Below are 19,739 nucleotides of genomic sequence, written 5' to 3'. Positions count from 1 at the left end.
CTGGAAGAACCTTGTCTGAGCCCCTGCATTACACATTGGCCATCCCTTTATGAAATAAATCAATATGCTATAAGAACTAGGACCCTGGAAACTTGGAGAAATCTGGGTAAGTTTGGTGGACTGTATCAAGCTCAAATTAGTAGTGATATTGTCACCATAGTTATCCAAAATATTATTCTAGGAAGAATAGAGCAAAGAAGATATATAATCTATTATTTTGTGCAAATGAAAAAGAACAAAACATTACCTTAAATAAAATATTTTTTAAAGGAAATCTTGGGGAGAGTAATACTCCTAAATCTTAGGCATGAAATATAATTTTTTGTTATAGTCTCTATTTTTAAGAAAGATGATCCTTGAATTTCACTAATTAGAGTGTTAGGTCCTAATCAGTCCATTAATAACTGGCTAGAGATGGGATTTGTGAAAGACCGTGAGTAAGCCATCACCAGGTATATGATATTCAGTTAATGAAACTATAGAGGACAGAAGAAGGTGGCTCATTTGTGGATGAATTCTAAAGTTTGTCAGTACTTTCAGAGAAAACATCCTGAGGCCATTTAGTTCGTGATGAAGCAGTAGTTCCTTGTGTATTTGAAAGAATCTAGATGTGAAGCCTCATTCCAGAAGCCAAAAGCTGTAATTTAGTGAGCGGAATTAAGTTGGTCACTCTAATGCCTGTGCTCGGTCCCCTCAATTACTAGTTTTGTTTTTATATATTTGTTGCCACTCTGTGAATATTCAATACACATGAACCATTTATTCTTTGGTGTGTGATTTGCGTAAAAATAAGAGAGGCACCTACGCCCATGCAATCTAGTTGTGAGTGTAGAGGGTCAACATCAGAATTCTTAATGTACAGGGCTTCCACAAGATGAGACAGAGAGGTAATTGGCAAGTTCTGCCCGGGAATACAATTTTTAGAGACCTCACACTACTTCGTTTTCTTGTCCACTCATCCTGTTTTAGAATTATTCTTAAATGCCACACAATAATTTTTCACAGCCTCAAAATTCACACTGTAAGTGAAGAATTTGAGTTAAAAACCGGTGTATGGCCTCCTCCACTTCACTATCAAATGCTGTTTCACTGAGGAGTACACTTCTTAGAGCTGTTAATTCTGGTGTAGCTCACTGCATCTTAAATTACTAAACCTCTGGTATTATTTTATCTTTTTATTTCATCTCTTATTAGATAGTGACTGTGTTCTGCGATAACCCAGACGGCATTGTGCTGACATGGCTTCTCTCTTTCCCTTTCACATCCTCTTTCTCTTACACTGATTGCCTCATGACTAATATTTTAGTTCACTCTTTTTTAGAAAAATTCCTTTTTATCTTTTTGTATTGGGGCACTCAGGATCAGCTCTAGCCTCTTCTATTTAGTTTAAATCTCTGAATTTGGTGAATAGTCTTTAGTAGATTCTTACCAATACATAAAACAGCAGTATGCTTTGAATACACTTTTAATCTTTGTTTTAACTGATGACTTGGCTATATAAAGAGGTCTAGTTTCTTTTGTGAAATTTAAACTAATGTTAAAATATGTTACCATGCTGCACTGTAATATGTGAATATATTTTGTAATGCTAATTCCAGTTAAGCATGTGCCTCTTCTCATAATTTTATCATTTTTATAAGATCTAAATATTCAAAATTCTTTTCCCCGGTTTGATGTATAGCATACATAGTTATTATGAATTCTAGTTTCTTTATATTTCAATTACATTGGATGATCCAGGCCTCATCCTTTGTGTTTGTTTTCCATTTTCTTTGTTTTAAAGATTAATGTGGCTCTTTTCTTTAATATAATTCTGCTTGTGTCAGTAATGCTGATTGTGAAAGAAAGGGAGCATAAGCATATTTTTTTCAGTGCATATTTTCTAACTAGCCAAATAGCTTTGTTTCCTGATACTTCTTTGCTACCTGTCCTTCTTGTCCCTTGGAGTGATGCATGCCTCCATTCGGAGAAAGTTTTGCATTCATGGCAAGACTAGGATAATCATAGAATCATGCATAGGAAAAGAAAGCACAATGTAAGGAACCCTAATCTCTCCCTGTCCTCCCTTCTGTTCAGGAGCAGAATGGAACAATTTGTAAAGGCAGTGTCAGTGTCAGAAAGAAGTGATCAATGAAACAAATTCTTCTTCCCTGTGAAGCTATAATAAAAAATGCACCTTGGTAAATCACATATGACAAGATAAATTCATAGTTAGCTTTTTAAAACAGTCACATTTCAGGTATAATTAGTGTTAATGTAAATGTATTCTTTTTTGTAAAATTCTGAGAGTTGTTGAGCAAATAAAAGATTGAAATCATCTCGTCACCCCCATAAAATCCTGATGTTCTTTGAAGACAACTGGTCTGCCCACTCGCAGTCTTAGCTGCACCTCTAACTTGTGTTTGCACACATGTGCCCACGTGTATGCACTTGTGTTCTCCCCATCTCATAAATGTTACTGAGTTTGTCCATAATCAAAGATCAGGTTTATGAATCAAAGATTGTGATAACTTCATCTTTATAAATAGTACCGTGAAATTTAGAACATTAACATCAGATCGTGTTTTCAAGCATATCTTTTTAAAGTATGAATTTTGCATGATAAATAATTTTAGCTCAATAAGCATAAGAAAAAGAGGGTTTATGGATAAGCAATCAAATGTGTAGAAAATTTAATTATGGATGAAGCAGCATGATGTGATAAACTATCAGTAGGAGCAAAGTGTTTGCAGAGTGACACAGATAGCAGACAGTAGAACATCAGAATAATGCAACAGTGATCACAGAGGGTCACAACTAGTCTATTACAGTGTCTGTAATGAATGTTGGATTTATTCAGTATTTTAGCAGTGGTTGATATAATGAGAATCTCTCTTTTGTTCTTGTTTTTTTTAGTCTTAATTAGTTAATCCGTTCTGTGTTCTAACAAGCACAGGAATAACAGGATGCCATCTGGGAACTTTAACTTAGGAAATAATTTTCTGCAATAATTGCAAATTTGATTTAAATGTCACTTTTTATGACGTTTTATGAAATGTGGAGTGAAATATAATTATGAAATCTTTACAAAAAGCAGAAATCAAGAAAGTAAACAAGGGAAACCTATTTACTGTGGTGGTGTCATGTCTTATTTTCCCAATCTATACCGAAATAGACACTATGTGACACGTGGACCATGAGGCTAGACATGGTGACATGCACCTTTAATCCAACCATTCCTGAAGGCGTAGACAAGAGAATGACAACTTAGAGAGCACATAATTAACATAGTGTGCTATTTAGAGGCCTCATCTCAAAACAAAAAAAATGAAAGGGGAGCTAGAGACATAGCTCTGTCAGAAGGATCAGATTTCCATTCCCCAAACCCTACACTACCAGAAAAAGAGAGGATGCGAAACACGCAGAATGGTTCATTTCATATATTAATGGCAATTGTATGCAGAGAAGTATGAGAATCCTGCTAACCTCTTATTTTCTATCATTGATGCTATACTATTTTCTGTAGTTAATAATTTATAAAATGATAACCAACAAAAATCAAGTAACTATATGTCAAAGATAGTAAGCAGCAGATAAACTTTATGTAATTTTATTATTTCTTTTCTGTAATGGCTAAGGTGAATTGGTAACTTTATGGGCTTGGAAGCTACTCAAGGGGTTATTAAAGCACACTTCTGAGTGTGTCTAAGTGATCCATGACAATGTAACCTTGGAATCTATAGCTCTCTCTCTCTCTCTCTCTCTCTCTCTCTCTCTCTCTCTCTCTGTCTCTCTGTGTCTGTGTCTGTCTCTGTGTCTCTCTGTCTTTGTCTGTGTCTCTTTCTGTATCTCTCTCTGTTACTCTCTGTCTCTGTCTCTTTCTGTATCTCTGTCTCTCTCTCTGCCTGTTTCTGTCTGTCTGTCTGTCTGTCTGTCTGTCTGTCTCTCTCTCTCTCTCTCTCTCTCTCTCTCTGTCTCTGTCTACCTCGCTCCCTTTTCTTCACTCACCAGCCATCATAAATTTTTCTCTGCGAACACTCTTTACCACTATGTTCCCTGCCTTGAAGCCCTCTGATCACGAATCGGTTTCCCTGAGACTGTGGATTGAACAAACCATTTCCTTCCTTAAATTTCGTGAGGTTCTTGATCCTAGCAGCAGGAAAGCTAATATTCTTCCATAGACCACAACACATGTACTCTTGTCTTATTTATTCAGCTCTGTAATTTCAAATTATTTCTAAACGTCTTGTTACTTATGCAAGAATATAATAATCTCAAGACTTTTCTCACCTATATCACACTTCATCATAATATCCTCCCTGTTCCTAAGTAATGGATGAATCACATCCTTGTATGAACAAATGTAAACTTTTTCATATGAATGGCAGCCATGGGAATATGTGCAGACATAAATGCAAGATACACTTATCATTACCTCTTAGCCTTATGTAATGCTAGTTTTCCATTTATTTTCATAACAAAATTTATCCAGTGAACTTTATATACTCCATAATATATTTCTATATGCAAACTACTATTCCTTTAATACTATTATTCCCAAATACCACAGAAGTTTTCATGGTATAATTGCTATGCTTCCAAATTCAGTATTTATATCTCTCTTTCTGTGGTTTTAATCATTTTGACTGAATCCTTCTCCACTTGTAGACTCTGAAAACCAGCCTTACTTGAGCACTCTCCATTTACCGTTTATTCTTTTTTTTTTTTTTTTCTGAAATTTCACACTCTAAAAGATCACTCCATGTGGGAACATTTGGGGTTTTGTTCTGAATTCCACTAACTTCTCTCCTGTGTTACAATTTTTCCTCAGGTGATTTCATCTAGCCTCATGATTTTCATAACCTGTCTGCATGAATGCCAATCTTTTAACTTAGGTTTCTGCCTCTTTCCAGAACTCCTAACATGAAGATTCAAATCCCAACTTGGCATTGTCATTTGTCTGTCTAAAGAAATCTCAGACTGAATGTTATATATATCTCCTGTGTTTCATCACAGTTTACCCAGTTGCTCAGGTAAAATCCTGTCCATTCCATACCCTTTTTTCTGCTTTCCATTGCCCGTACACATATATGTAGGTCTAATGTTAATAAAAATGATTTCAAATTTAGGTCAGTCCGTGAATTACTTCCCTGTTGGTGGCATTTACCTTGGACCATGGCAACATTAACTCTAGCCAGGATTCCTAAGGAGTCTTAATTAGTCTCCTTGAATTGTATACGTTTCCTCTCACTAAATCATTTTTGGTCACATATTATTTTTATTTTAAATGTAGAACTATCAACAAAACAAGACAGCAGCAAAGCCAGTTAGAATAGTGCAGTAAAATTGGTACTGAACTTCAAAGCAGGATACCAGGAAAACAAGAATAGCTACCGTAGTGTATCTTGCTATCTTCACAACAGTTGTCCATTCCATCAGGTATAGCAAAATCAAACCAAAAACAAAACACAGTGAAACCAATCAAAACAGAACATTGAATAAAGCAAAACAATCAAACAAAGCAAAAACAGTGGAAACAATCTTGACTTCAAAGACAAGATAGGAGGATATCCCCAAAATTACTATATTGCATACTGTCATCCTCCAAAGAGATTCTTGGACAGCTGGTCCCAGGCCTGCAAAACCAACCAAACAATACAAGCATTTAGTTGCTTTATGAACTTAGTTGCTATATATTCAGACTGTCCTCCCAACCATCCTGTTGCTTGGAGGCTGGTGGTGGTGTATGGATAGCAGCCCACGTGCTTGAAGGCTCACACGAGGCTCTATTTGACTTTCTCTCCCTGGAACTTGTGCAGCTTGTGCTGCTTACAAGGAAGGCTCTCACTGGCTAGTTGATTTTTTGGTTGGTCCTGCAAGTCCCAGCATAGCCGAGTCTCTCAGAAGATGCTGAATTTTCTCCTATACCATTTTATATGAAGCAGTAAGACTGTAATTGGCAAGTATAAAATTTTATTTTTCTGCTTAATTTTTTAAAGTATCCTCATTAAAATTGGACTAAACTGCAACTTATAACCATGGGCAACAAGAATGAACAACTGGTACCTAAATATGTACCTCATATTTGCACTAAAGTTCATTTTTCACAGGATTGTCTCACTTTGTATAGGGTAGCTTGCCAAGGACTATAATGACAATCTTAAATAAATGCCAAATTCCATCTTTTCTCTAAATTATGATCCTATGTGACTCTGGAAGTCTGTAATGGTGCTGTCTCTGGATGTACATATTGAATAACTATTCCAATAAAATAACACCTCTATGAGAACATTATCATCTCTGTGCTTTAGACTTCCATAATACAGCAATAGTTGTTAATTCTTACATATCAAATAAATATAAGTAAACTAGCATATAAAACTTTATCAGAACTGTTCATGATACATTATGAATACCAGATAGGTAGATGACTATCATTCATTTTTATCAGATTTTGCTCATTGAAAGAATACATAAATGCAATAAAATATTTTCTTTTTTTTCCTTTAAAAATCAAAATAAAAAAGATAGAAATGATACAGACTTTCAAAAAATCAGTCAGAAATTAACACTAATACATTACATATTGTTATTGTAGAACTGGTTGTTCAGGTTATAAGATCTATACATAAAAATAATCAAACAATAACAGCACAAACTGTTCTTTTTGATGAATGAATGAAGGTTAATAGTATAATTGTTTATCCTTCATACAAAAACATACATATATGTTTAGCAACATACTTATCTCTTCCTTTCTTCCTTTTCTCCTTTCCCCATCCCAGTGTTTTTTAATCACATTCTTTCCCTTTCATTACTACAATATCTATTGTACACTTTAGATCTTTTACTCTTTCAGCCTTTTATGTTTGATTATTTTTATACTGGGGAGACAATACAATATTTATAAACATGAGTTTGATTTATTAAATTTAAAAGGTCTCAGCTGTCTTCATTTACTATAAAAGCCTCAAGATTATCCTTTTCATATCTGAGTAATACACCATTATATAAAAATACCACATCTTTTTTATCCATGCTGTGTTTGATAGGCAAAGTTTATCTATTACAAATTGTGTTGTTATAACTGGGGGTGCACATATATCGCTCTGGTAGGACATTTCAGTTTTTCTGGGAAGATATTCAGAAGCAGTATGGTTGGATTGAATGGGGCTTCAAATCCTAGTTTGTGGAGGAATTTCCACAGTTTGCACCAGCCTACACTCCCACCAGCATTGCGCAGTGTTACTTTTTCCTCACAGCCCTGTCAACATTTGCTGTCAGTTAATTCTTGATGACAGCCATTCCTTCTGGAGTGAGATTTAACTTCAATGTTGTTTTAATTTGCATTTCTCAAATGACCAATGATGTTAAACATGTCTTCAAGTATTTATTTGCCATTTGCATTTTCTCATCTGAGAAGTGTGTGTTCATCTCAGATTCCCAATTTTGGATGTTTTGAATTTTGTGGATGTGATGTTTTTAGTATTTTCAATTTCTCTGTTTGACTATGAAAGTCATAACCCAGATAGGTTTTGACACTCTGTAATGTTTGATACAATTTTGTCAACTTGGGAAGTTTAGAAGTTCAACTAAGTGACTCAGCATGAAGCTAGGATCCTTATTTTGTGAACATCCTAAACCTCTGCAAAAGCCCATGCGGTGTGAGTGCTATACCCATCCCGAGGGGTTGGTAACCTGTCTACAATGCAAGTGAGAAGAAGAGGATTGTCCCTCTCCCTTTTTGCTCTTTCTGCTCTTGCTGACTACTGCTGCCTTGAAGTGTTGCCCTTGTGTCATGACACCCTGCTTTGGATCCCACTGATTATTGCCTATAACCTCTACAAACTGTGAGCTAATAAACATTTTCCTTTTGAGTGTCAAGTGTTTTGTCTCATCAGTGACAGAAAGGTGACCATGACACAAACCAAATTTATTATTAATTTATGCTTTAAAATAAGATGGTTAAAATTTTTAGACATTTGTTTAGTTTCTATCTTCTTTTCCCTAATAAATGTTAATTGTAGCAACGCAATAGATATGAATCACCAGATGTATAAAGAGAAAAAAGTTGTAGTCAAAATGCCTTCATATTGTCTTACATCTAAGATAAGTGTCTTTTCAACTTGATCTCTTACAAGTTATGCAATATAATAAACATACACACACACACACACACACACACACACACACACACACACACACCAGAGGGTTTGAGGAAAAATTATCATTGTCTTAGAACTGAAAAATTCCATTTATTTGTTCCCTCTGTCCTTTTCTGTAACAATGTACTAAGAATGTGATAGAGCATAATATGAATATACACATAGACAGATATATATATATATATATATATATATATATATATATATTTGATTAGATGATAGATGCAAATATACTTGAGTTGAATTGTACCACTGGCAATTAGAATACAGGTTTCACAGAAAACATAAATTTCTACAAATAGCTTTACCTATTACTTGGTATAAGGTATTGTTTTTGCTTTCATGTAAAAACCATACATAGCTGCTAATTGCCTTATGAAGCATAACCTTTTCTTATTTATCCTTATACCACTTATATCTAATGCAAATATTTTATGTCACTGTATATTATGAATAATTGTTGAGTTAAAATCACAAATTTCTGAATGGAATATTTTATACATATTTTTAAAACTTAAAGACCAAAACTTTGCTATTGAACATTTTTAGTGTTCAAGGCAAAAGGCTGACCATTGCAAAGAATGCAAAGATTAATGGCATGCCTTCTTTTCTTCAGTGCTTGTATTGTGGAGACAAAAGTGCTTCCACAAAGAGGATTCTAATGTAAAATGTCCCGTGATTTCTGCTATGATAAAAGAGAAGTTTTACAGGAACACACTGAAAGGAAATATTGAATGCATTTGGATGGAATTTGAAACCATACTGGGAAGAAGTGCAGGTTAAATTGGCCCTTTTTATTTATATATAAATGAGTTTTGATAGCACAGCAGGCAAACAATAATGCAAATGTATGTGGTGTTTCAAAAGTTTTTGGAAACCTGGAATTTCTAAGTATAAAGTGCATTGATGAGTACTAGAAAGATAGAGACTTGGCAAAAGAAAGTGGAGAAACAGGAATCTATTCTTGACAACTAGGACAAGAGTGACTTTAGAGCAGTATTATTTTACTGTGCCTTAACCTTGGGAATAAGTGAATCACCCAAAGTGGCATTGGTTAAGGTTCCCTTATGCACATGATACTAAAATCCTTACTATGAGCTTGGTATTCACCCAGGACCAGATCCTTTTATAAAGGACCCAGGAACTCATTGAAGTAACACATTTACCAAATAATGTAATTAAATGATATCATAAAGTCTATATTAGAATTCTCCCTAAAAGATTACTTATAGTAACTCTATGCCTCAAGCACTCATAGCTTCCTTGTTCTGTGCTGTGAATATCATTCTTGGTCAAATCATCCCACTTGCTAATGGTTCATCTTGCTTTCAGTTTTACTTAGAAAGCATAGATTTTCTAATTGTCATCTGAGGAGACATATTAGTTGGCTTTACCATTGCTGACACATAATTCGTGATACAATTTGAAGGACAGGTTTAATCTGACTCATGGCTTCATGGAATTCAGTCCATTGTAGGCTGATCTGAAGGTAAGAACACCATGGCAGAAGGGCAAGGTGTAGCAGAGATACTTCATTAATGTTGGTAGGAGGCAGAGTAGGGGAACAGCATCACGGAGTAAGGAACCAGGGATAATAGATAGTACCATGATCATCACACAGAGCTGCTTTACCTGTTCCTTCAGTGGATCTGAAGCCAATCAAGTTGATGCAATTAACATTAAACATTGCAAATGTATCAGAAATAATAGCTTTATTTTAACATTCTGAATCTCTAAAAAAGATGTTTTCAAAACTTTTACCTTAATAAGATTTTGTACAACAATGTATCATTGTTCATTGAAAGGCATGAAGAAACTGTCGAAAACTATCACAAATCAAAAACAAAATCACCAAGCAAGTTCTAAGAAGTAAAAACAGGGAAAACATGATGGCGGGCTATAAGCAGCTTTTAGACATGAATTCTTCTAAGACATTTATTCAAAAGCAGCAAGTATATGGCTGAGTGAGGAGACAAGCACACTGAGAACCACAGGGCATCTTGAGCTGATGAGCAATCCTAACTAGACAAAATCCAGAGCATTGGGTCCAAAGGGTAGGAGGATCCCTGCCACCTGTGTAGCAGTAATAGAAAGACACAGCATTCTTTGAGCAGTGTTTTGGTTTTGTTTTGGGATTAGAACAGAGACATAGCCAGTGCACAGAATAGAAATGAATATAGATAATTTAATAAAGGTAAAGGTAGGTAAACCATTGAAGAACCCATATTTTCCAACAGGGCCACCAGGACATGGATTTGATTAAACTGAGGTGGCAAGTCTTCTTGTGCAACTCCATCTGTCTGGACATGGGAAACGCCGTATTTTCTGTAACTCCAAAGACATCACTGAATGACAGGGAGAAAATGGCTACTGGTACATATATCATATTTTATACATATATTGCAACTTTTACAGGTCCTGGAAAAGGTGATTGTGATAAGATAGTCTAAAATCATGACCATAAAAGTGAAATGCCCTCACTCTGACTCATGACAGACAGAACTATGTGGTGGGAGAATAGTTCCAGGTGTAGACAGGCAGTGCAGAACAGTAGGAGTCTGAGCACAGTAGTGGACAATCAGTGCAGCCAACCCAGATTCTGCAGTAGGAGGGGAGTTGAGCCTGGGCAGGGCCTGAAAGAACCAGCAGAAGGCTGGGCATCGGCCGCCTGTAACACTCATTCTTTGTACACACATGCCTATCTCAGTCTTCTTGGATTTGCTCAGAAGGGAGTACACAGCCAATGGCAAGGATTCAGGAGCATGGCCTGGAATTTTAGGCATTTAATATCATCTTCCATACTTGCCTACATATGGTGGAAGTGGTATATTCAGCAATAAAGCTAAATCTTCCTGCCATCTCATTCCCATGTGTGGAAAATTTTAAATCTGTTGGTGGAAATTAGCCACTAGCTGACCTACCCATTTCCAGCCACAAATATGCAATCACAGAAAATTATATCTCTGAGCTCCACAAGCTGTATAAGAATTGTACTAGTTGAAATGAGGCTGATGTGTACTGTTACAGTTTGTGTTTAAATGTTCCTCCAAAGCCTCATGTGATCATGGTAGGAGGTGGATCTTTCAGTGGTGGCTGATTCTAGGATTTGTGACAATTTCATTATCTAGCACTGAGATTGGTGGTGTGCAGGCTGCACATGCCCAGGGGCTGGTAGCTTGCATACAACAAAAGGAAAGGAAGGAGTCTTGCTCCTCTCCTTTTACCTTTTTGATCTTGTGACTGCTGGTATCTGCTGTAGCTGCCATGGTACCCCTCAGCCATGCCACCCTGTCTTAAAGCCAACTGATTACGGGCTGGAACCTCCAAAAAGTGTAAGCTAAATACAACTTTCCTCCTTTTGTTTTGGGCATCATGTATTTTGTCTCAGAAATGAGAGAAAAGGAACTAAGAAAATTGTTGGTACCAGGAGATTGGCATCGTTGCTGCTGAGTTACCTGGCCACATGGCTTAAGAGCCTTGGTAGTTAATTTGGAAAAATTTTGAGAGACTTGTCAAAAAGAGAGACCCTGGATGCTGCAAACAGTATTGTAGACTCTGATCAAAGCCTGGAAAATCAGAGTAGTGATGGAAATGTTCCTGGTTAAGATGAAGCTCAGGAGGCTTCTATTGAGAAGGACTGCAATGACTGCTGGATCCCAGGTAGTATATTGTGCTTTGGCTGAAAATTGGTCTTCATTTTGTTTGTGTTTAGAAACACTACCAGATGGCAGAAAAGTTTCACTGTGGTCTACTGTTGGGATGGTTACTTCTGAAAGCTTTGACCAGATCTATATTGGAAATTTAGAGCAAAAAAAAAAACCAAAAAAACAAACAAAAAAAAAAAAACCAGTAATTTGAAACATTTAGCCAAATGAAAGGTGCTAATGGGCTCTAGGTTTTTAGCTGAACTCATGCAGGTTATTGCCATGGGATCCAGGCCACCAGCTGGATTTTCCAGGTCTTTAGTGCTGTGGACAGATTTATTGCACTTTTGTTCTCCTTGCATCCCCTGACTACAACATGTACGTAGTCTAATTTAGACATCATTATAACTGTTGTCACAAGAGACACTTTGGTCTGGGGCTTATTATTTTTTTTTTAAAGAACTATAAAACTTTCCTTGTGCTTGCAAGATTTTACAAGTACTAATCATTACTTACACCTGTATAGTAACAGCGTTATCATACTATTTTTGTCTTAGCTTCATTTCTTGTTGCTGAGACAGCATACCCAATACCCAAAATTAAAGAAGAAAGGTTTATGGAAGCTCACAATTTGCAGAGATTTCAGTTCATAGCAGGCTGACTCCAGTGCATGGTGTCATGACAGCGGGGCATCGGGAAGGAGAGAAAGTTCATGGCAGGCAGAAGATAGAAAAGCAGAAAGTAGCAAAGAAGCAGAGCAGACCTACCTTTTGCTGTTACTTTATATTAACCCCTTTATGTCATATCAAAGCTACCCACCTTTTGAGTGGTGCCTCCAACACTCACAGTCTTCACTTTATCCACACCCAGAAAAATGCCAGACCTATCAGTGGGCTAATATAGTAATCACATACCCACAATCCCAGACTCACAAATTCTAGATACAGCCACCTCTGAAAAGCCCCACCTGTGACCACAAGGTGTTTTACGGGGACATGTAGACAAAAGCCATAAGGATTTTCTCAGTATCAAAGGTTACTTTCTGGGGCTTGCTAAATTAGTATTTCTCCTAGGTTAATAATTAAAATCAATCTTCTTGCATATTTTACACTTTTCATCTGAATTCTTCCCCAATTGTTTTTTCATCATTTTATTAATTTTATTTTTAAAAAGCAAAACAAAAAAAAAGATAGAAATAATACAGATGTTCAAAAAATACTAGTGAGAAATCAATACTAGTTAGTATATTGCATATTCTTATCTTACAAGTAGTTATTCAGGTTACAAAATGTAGGCATACAAAATTATCATTTAGATAACAACAGCACAAACTGTTCTTTTTGATGAACTAATAGAGAATTAGTGGTACAGTAATCTATCTTGCACACATATACACCCATACAGGTATGTGTCTATTCCTACATGTGTACAATCTTTTCCATTCTTCTATTTCTCCTTTTCCCTATCCAGTAGGTCTTTCCTTTGATGATCTTTGTAAACATCATATGGTCTCCATAGTGTAAAATAAATAATAATAAAAACTGAAAGAGTAGTAAGATCCAAAATGTGCAATACATTGCAATAATGAAAGAGGAATTCAGTTCCCATTTCTTTTCTACATCCCCTCTCAAATAGTCTCAAGCCTCCACTTACTCTTCTTTTTTGTGCATACATACTATAATTAAAACTTGTATTTCCCATTTTTTTTACTTCTATTGCATACACATGGTATATGTGGGTACATGCAGCACTGCGTGAGTGTAAATTATTATTTTTGACTTTACAATGTCTAACTATATATTGTCAGGTCTTCCATCAGTACAGCTTATCAATGGGGCCTCCTAATATTTGTTTTCCAGTTTACTATTTGAATCACATCTCCATAAAGCATCCTCAGTGTTTGCCTTTTCTTTTCTCATTTTTTCCATCTCAGCATACAACCTCTGAAGTCTCCTTTTAGTCCTTTATTTACTGTGGATATAAAAATAACATCGCTATAATACGTTTTTCACTTGTGGGCTTATGTTATTCTGACTGTTGGTCTCTCATTTACTTTTCTCAATTTTTTTCAGGTTTTTCCCTCTATTACTATACATATGAATAAGAATATTATTTAGCCATAAACACAATTAGATCACATCATTTCTTGAAAAATGGACAGAGTTTGGGATTATAATATGAAGTGACTAAGTCAGAGAAAATTAAATATTGCATATTGTCTTTTATGTGAGAGATCTAAAACATAAATGAATGAATGCATGAATAACAAAAGAGAGAAGGCAGGAAACAATAAAGCAGATATTTTAGCAGTTATGAAAAAGAAAGGAAAATGGAGTAGGAGTAAAGAGACTGACCGTAATCCAGATATTCATGTAAATGTACCAAACATTGTGATGTATTTCATACACACACACAAATAAAGGGATTAATAAGAACTGATATACAAAAACAAAATCATTTTATTATTTCAAAGACATAGTATTAAAAGTGGAGGAATGTAACAAATTAGCACAAATTTCAGTAAAATATCTTCATCCACAAATCTCCTTCAGTTTCTCTGATAATTGAATTATGAGGATATTGGTTTATTTTAAATTTCACATATATTTATGGTCATATTAATACGAAATTAATCAATTGCTTATTAAGAATTTGGTTTTTGGAGTAGTTTATATTTCCTTATTTAATTTAATGTAATGCTTTTGTGATTTATCTATTGTGTAATAGTTTGTCCTTTGTATTATTTATTTGGGTTCTTCTATGTTTATTTTTGTTGTTGTTGTTGGTTTTTCCTTTTTTATTTTTTTTATTCCCAGCCCCTATTATTTTATTTTGTTTTTATTAGTGCATGGTTGCAGTACCTAATGATTACATACATTGTAGTGACTTGGTACATGTATGTAACACATCTTATTTTTTTTAAGAACCTCTCAACCTGTTGCATCAAACGTGTGTACCTTTTCAAAATTCTCAGACAATATGACAATTGAAACTGCTCTGCACATTTAGCAACACTTGGTATTTACAATCATTTTAGTATCTCAATGTGATTTTAATTTGCATTGTCTAAAGGCTAAAGTTATACATTGACTTTTATCTCTATGTTTTGTTATCTAATTTTAATGCCTTTGCTATAATGAAATTCTTTTGAGAGAGGGTTGACTTTATGACTTTTTCTAATAAAATTCAGCAAAATTTATTAAATATCACTTCTGAGGTTAACTCACAAGAGCTTGTGACTTTTGTCATGCTAGCAAACACTGTTTCTTGCTGGCTTGGATGATGAAGCCACCATATTGTATGGGTTCAAATGGCAAGGTGCCAAGACCCATGAAGTTTTTGATGTTCCTGAAATAAAGGACCATGAGAGGATGAGAAAATAAAGAGACTAAATCTGGGATCAGGTGTAGCTCTTTCTTTCCTGATGGGAGGAAAAAATAATGTTCAACCACTGTAGCACCTTTATTTATACACTTAATAGAAAGATGTCAAGTTCAACCCTGCTGCCTAGCAACTTATTTGCCTGACTGGCAAAGACTCCTTGCCTTCTTGCAGCTGGAATGGCTTGTTTATGTGACTTGTTTTGGGATGTCTGTGTTTTCTGGGCTGGTCTTGCTTTAACGCTACATATGTGATCAATTTCTAGCTTTGAGGGCTCCTGACAGCAAGGATGTATTGTAGCCACTAGTCAGCAGCTAGGAAGAATTCTAAGACCTCAGTACAATAGCCAATGGGGAACTGAGAGTTCCAAAATACTTTTTATTCTGGAGATCAAACTTTGATCTATTGAGTCTTTAGATGACATTCAGTCCTGGCCAGTAGTCTGTGATCTTATCAAGTACACTGTTGAAGCAAAAAACAGTTACCTGTACCAGGACTTCTGATCTCCAAGAAACTGTGATGAAACAAAAGTTTGTCTTTGTACCTGCTAAATTTTGTGTTGTTTTGCAGCAATGAGTAACTTACAGAAGCATAGGCTCCTTTAATTCTTCAAACATAGCTTTTAAATAGGTTGTGATGATTTCAATTTTGACATGTCAGGTGTGCTTCTTATATTTCTCTTTCTCGAGCACAACTTTATTTCAGCTTCTTTGCATTTTAGTAGTATTTTGTTGTATGCAGCATCACATGCTTAAGATACTATAGATATTCTATTTTTTGCCTATTCACATTGGCCCTAGCAGGCCATTTAGTTATTAAACAATCACATTTGACCTTATAAAATATTGCCTTTACTATTCATCAGGGTAAATCTAAGGAAGCCAAATGTGATTCCTAAGCTGTACTGTGAGATGGCTTGTTAGGGTGTGACCTTCATGGTCATATCCATTTTTTAAACAAAATTTAACCAGGGTTTTGCCATGAGTACAAGTTGTTCTTGCACTCATTATATAGCCCAGGCAGATCTCAAAAACTTACCAATCTTCCCGCCTCAGCCTCCTGAATGCTGGGATTGCACCTGGCCTCACATTCATGTTGTTTTTGTCTTGCACATCTTTTCAAAGCTTGGGTTTTGACATAATTAGTGCATTTATAGAGAAAACCTTACTCTAATGTTTTGTCCTTCCTTTGAGGTTTAGCATTTCTGGTGCTTCTGTCAGATCTTTCCCCCATCCAAGACGTATTGCTTCCCAGCAAGTTTTCAGCTACTGCTCAAGTCAAAAACTTAGGAGGCATCACACATGTACTTTGGTCCATATGAACAACTTTGGTTCCTGTGCTCTGCCTTGCAAATTCCAAGCACTTACGCGGCACCAGTTGCTGGTCTTTGCCTGCTGATCTCACTGCCCTGTTCTTCCTGTGCTAAATTTTTGACGACACAGGAGACATCATTTCAAATAGAAAGCGAAGCTGGTTACTGCCTTCACCCCTTGAGCTTCCCTGCTTTCAAAAAAATCAGAGTCTGCCTTCAAGTGTCTACATAAACTGTTATATACAGAATTCTCATTTTTAGAGTTATTCATCATAAAAGACACAGTATTTTGTCTGACACCATTTGCTTTGTCAGAATCTCAAAATGTTTTCTCCTATATCTCCTCAATCATTGTTTTGTTTATTCTGTTATGTGTTATGTCATGCCATAATTTTTTTTATTAATAGCTCATATTTTCTCTTATAACACACTCAATACCTTAACAGTTTTTATGTGTACATCTGGGAGAAAATTGCAAGTTTGAGTTGTTATTTTGGCAGGTTTTAAAGAGTTCAGCATGAAATATTCTTGGTTCACAGCTTTAAAATCGTTACTGGTTCATTGAGATATGAGATTCATACCTTTATACCTGATAGTTATTAATTCATTTTGATAACTATTTTCCCTCTTTTCATGGAAAAAATGTTCTCTTTACTTCTATTGAGAATTCTACTCAACTTTTAAGATACATTTCTACAAACATTAAAATTTTTCAAATAAACATTTCTGTGCATTTTCAAGTGGATTCTTTCCTTTAATAAAATTATAGTTTTAATGAATTGCATGTTTGTAGCTTGTTTTGTCTTTCTCAAATTTATAACGTTTCTTAAAATTTTAACAGTGTCTTGTCAAGTAATTAATAGTGTTATTTTTATTTGATTCTTTGAATTACTATACAAATGTGTGATAAAGTGTAATTGTTTAAACTCTGAAAGTTTAAAGATAGTGGAAGTACAGATATTCTCCGCCTTTAATTTTCTTCATTATGCTTAATGATGTCTAAGCTGATTCTAAGGTACTCAAAATATATTCAGCCTCATTCAGTGCTGTCATTTGTATTTGATGACCTTCAGCCCCACCTCAGGCATCCTTGACTACTCACCGCACACACTGTTCACCAATTGCAACTGCTAGCAGGTGGGAATTAATTTCTTCTCCAAATATTATATTTCTCATAATTTCCTAAATTGGGGAGTTGAAAAAGTAGCTGAGTCACTTTTGCTATTCAGAAAAAAAGTAATACATTTGATTATTATATATCATCTTCTTGTGAATGTAATCACTCACTTAGCTTAGAAATCAATGACTGTTTCCTGGTTTTGCTTTGTTAATATCCTGATGAAAGGAATACAGAAAAATTCCCAATACATTTTATGCCCATGCTTATATTATTACTTGTTTTACTATCCTAATGGAAGTCAGAGTGGAAGAAGGAAACAGACATTCCTTTAATCTGTGGAAAAAGATTCCCTATAATCTGTGGAAAAAGTAAAATGGAAACTTAGTAAATATAAGTTTATTATTTGTCACTCCAACAGAAAATCTCATTCTATATATTTATTAAAGATGAAAAATACTGTATCTGTATGCCTTATGTAGGGAAAGAACTATTCAGGTCTATTTTCCATTTTCATTCCGGTTACTTGCTTGTTTTGCTAGTTAGGTATCTATATCGATACCTCTATCTATATGTATATGTATATGTATATGTATATCTATATCTACATCTATATCCTGATCCATTGTCGGATGTTTCATTTACTAATATTCTTTCCCATTCTCTGTATTTTCATTCTGGAAATCACTTGATTGAATTTTAGTTTGATGAAATCCCAGTTGAATATTTTTGGTTTTATTTCCAATAATTCAGTAGTCTTTTCCAAAATATCTTATGGGCGAAATAAGGCATTGAAAGAAAAGAACCACATGATCTAAGCCATATGTGGAATACTGAAGTGATGATCTCACAAAATCTGATAGTGAAATCATAGTTACCAGAAGCTGGTGAGTTTGATCCACAGGTTCTAATTTATGGTTAGACAGGTAGAAGAACATCTAGGGTAGCATAGCAGAGAGAAGTTTCTACAGATTACAAGCAAGCACTGTATATCTCAAAAAAGATAGGAGAAAAGTCTGGACTGAAGAGTTGAATGATTGAGGAGCTATATTATCTTTTGTGCAGTTTAAATACCACACTATACATGTGTGTGCTGAAAATCACATCATACTTCACTAATATGCACAATTTTATATTTTTCTCTATCAGTTTAAAATTAAATGAAATATAAATGTTATTTTCCTCTGGGGATGTAGAAAGAATAACAGTAAAAAATGATTCAAGGATAGAGCTATTCTACTGAAATTTGTAGAAATCCACTATGTCCATAAGGGCACGCTAGAGTACTGGAGAGAGAGCCAACCTACAGCATATAAAGAAAAAGAAATTGTTGATAACCATATTAGAGCAGCCATTTGTGTGAGTCCAAAATGCAGTTGTGACAGGCCAATTATGACAAGTGACATATTTATAAGGTGCCAATCTGTCAAATAAATGGAGACTAAATTGGCTGTGGAATAATAGCTTGTAATTCTTTCTGCCATTTTTATTGACTGATGTGTTCCATTTTAACTTTTTTTCCACATACTTCAGCTGACTGGTGGATCCAGGAAAAGGTAAATGCCTCCATAGTCCAAGAAGAAGGAAAAAAAAAAATGATCAGCATTTACTGTTGATCTTTGACCAGCGTTGGTGCTAGATTTGCTACAGATAAAATCTCTGTTAAGCATGATAACACCAGATCACATTGGTATCATCTCCAATGTAAAAATGCTCATGTTGTCCAGTAATTTGTTAAAACTACACAGTTTAGAGGAGAAGAATTAAGTTATCTCTGCTGATGTCAGTCACATCCTGTTGTCCCCTTGTAGAGCAACACAGGGGCAGCAGCTGAGGCTTATCATTTCCTTGCTTACTTAAGTGGAAAATTAGCATTGGAGGAATTGGAAAACTTTTATTTGAATCCACAATCCATAAAATATTATGAGTAAATTTACTTTGAGATTGAGACATAAATTATAGAAAAAATTTTTTCCTCTTGTTAGAGGATTCTTTAATTTATACAGTAGCTCTGATACCTGACAATGAAGAATATTCTAAGTATAATCTAAGGATTATAAATGGAAGGGAAGAGAAAGGAAGGGAAAAGAAGAATATGGAAGGGCAGAGAAGGGAAGGCAAAGGAAGTGAGGGGAATAAAA

The sequence above is a fragment of the Cavia porcellus genome, unplaced genomic scaffold (assembly GCF_034190915.1).
Source record: "Cavia porcellus strain 051 isolate PalLab524CR breed Dunkin Hartley unplaced genomic scaffold, mCavPor4.1 scaffold_19, whole genome shotgun sequence".
NCBI lineage: Eukaryota > Metazoa > Chordata > Mammalia > Rodentia > Caviidae > Cavia > Cavia porcellus.
The sequence above is the reverse complement of the archived record's forward strand: the minus strand, read 5'-3'. Positions refer to the sequence as shown.